General features: G+C 40.3%; 1 protein-coding gene across 1 annotated transcript in view; it reads right to left on the reverse strand.

Annotated features, from left to right (window-relative positions):
- Positions 1-2,081, reverse strand: part of LOC109298764 (aspartyl/asparaginyl beta-hydroxylase-like) — a 79,442-nt gene that overhangs the window by 42,397 nt on the left and 34,964 nt on the right. The window lies entirely within an intron of this gene.

A 2,081-nucleotide genomic window follows, 5' to 3' on the forward strand; every position in this document is an offset into this window, starting at 1 on the left:
GGTGGAGGGCTGGGAGGGGGTGACAGTTGAGGTGGGAAGCCAGGACTAGGCTCTGGTGCCTGGACAGTTGTTGAAGGGAAGTACGGGCACACTGGGAGGGCAGAAGGATGGGCAGTGAGGGATGGGGTTTGCAGGAGATACCAGCTGAGGGAAGAAGAGGGCAAGAAGATGGATGGAGCGAAGGAGACAAAGTCCTTAGAGGGAGAAGGGAGGCAGAGCCAAGGGGCAGGCCAAGGGGAGTCACAAGGATGTGGACCTAGAGAGCGGAGGAGGAGAAGGACGGATCAGCAAGGGCTCAGGTGGGCGGGGGGGGGGGGGGGGGAAGAGAGAAAAGCTGTAAACAAAAAAAAGGTTTAGGAAAAAAAAGCTACCAAGATAGTGAGACCTTCCAGTCTTTATTCATCAATGTAAGTGAAAAAACTAAAAGGAAGCATTATCCAATGGTCTTGGCACTAACCTAGGAGTGACATTCAGTTCTCTGCTCTGCCACAGACATATGCAACCTTGGTGAAAGCACTCAAACTGTGAGATTTCAGTTCTCTATCTGTAAACTAAGAATGACACTGGTTCTCTAACTAGAGACTGAGGCACTCATCCATTAAAGTACCATGTGCCTCAAATAACATAAATATAACTTAAATAACTTAAGCAGATAGGTTAATTCACTACTACACACAATGGACCTCAAAATGTCTCCCAGGATTTTTCCTTGTCTGCTGCCAAGGAAAGGTTTTTCACGGGGGGGGGGGGTTGTGTGTAAGAAACAGCTGCAGGAATTGTGTGCACTTTGATTTAATTAGTCTTCACAGACACTTAGCTAAAGGAAGTAAACAACTGCATTTCTTTACCTAATGAAATTCTTCCTTAAAAATGTTGAAGTGTCTTCTTAACTAATCACTTAGTGTAGTACAAAGCTAACATAAGAAATTACTTTTTCAGTTCTGTGGATGGCCTAGATTTCAAAGATAAATTTTAAATAACCACCATCAAATGCTGTACCCAAGAAAACTATTTCCTTGGAGCTGTGCCTATGCTTTCCTCTCTCTTCTAAAATAGTGGAAGATATGCTGGTGTGCACAGCTCTGATGATCTAAGAAGGAAGTTATTGCTATAATATATTCTTAGTTTGAAGCACTGCTGATAAATAGTATAGCAGGGACAGATTCTCAGAGGGATTTTTTGGATTACTATAAAATATCATAATATCTCAAGAGGAGATTTCTTAAATTGTATCTTTAGGAATGGGTCATAAAAAATGTATATGTTTTACCTTGGTAATTTACAGTATATCTTATGTTTTGAGCTTGTCTTGGTTAAGCCTCTGCAATGGAAGCATGATTTATAACATATGTTGTTCAGTCTGTAGATTACAACACCAATAGCAACTTGCAGACTTTACGTGTTCACTGCCTGTATTTGTCTGTAATACATCTACAGCTAACTCAGGTGTCAATATGAATTGCTTGTTCCAACTACTTACTGAGGAGAATGATTTCCAGGGCTACTTATGAGTTTGTTGCAGCTGTCAGGGTGTATATTATTGCTAGCCATGATTTATGAATGGAAATGATATAATATGGTTGCCTGCAGTAACAAAGGACAGGAATCAGTCCCTTCCAAGTCTGATGATCCTATTCAGATATTTTTGTTACAAATTTATCTCAATGTGGGAAAGACTACATGAAGCTCTATTACTCTACCACCCAACAGAGCTTCAGCAATAGGCCATTATTTTTACTAACAAGGGCCACTGCCACATACTAATTTAGTGGCACCATGGGACCTGGTTCCCTGTCCCAACAACCACACTTCCAGCACCATAATCACAGCAGACATGTAATGTGTGCTAGGGACCTAGCAGTCTATTAAGCACCTCCTGCACATAACTTTATTTATATAGTCCTTTAATTAACATATTCCTTTTTAATTCAGTGCACCACCTCAGAGAATCACTTGAAGCAAAAAAATCCTCTTCCTATACATTTCCTTAAAATTTACCAATGTCAAATTCATAATTCCTAATATGGACCTAATAGAAAAAAGTCTACTCATAATTATGGCTATTTCACATGATCATTACT

The sequence above is a fragment of the Gavialis gangeticus genome, unplaced genomic scaffold (genome assembly GCF_001723915.1).
Source record: "Gavialis gangeticus isolate Ggan-Ray unplaced genomic scaffold, GavGan_comp1, whole genome shotgun sequence".
NCBI classification, from domain to species: domain Eukaryota; kingdom Metazoa; phylum Chordata; order Crocodylia; family Gavialidae; genus Gavialis; species Gavialis gangeticus.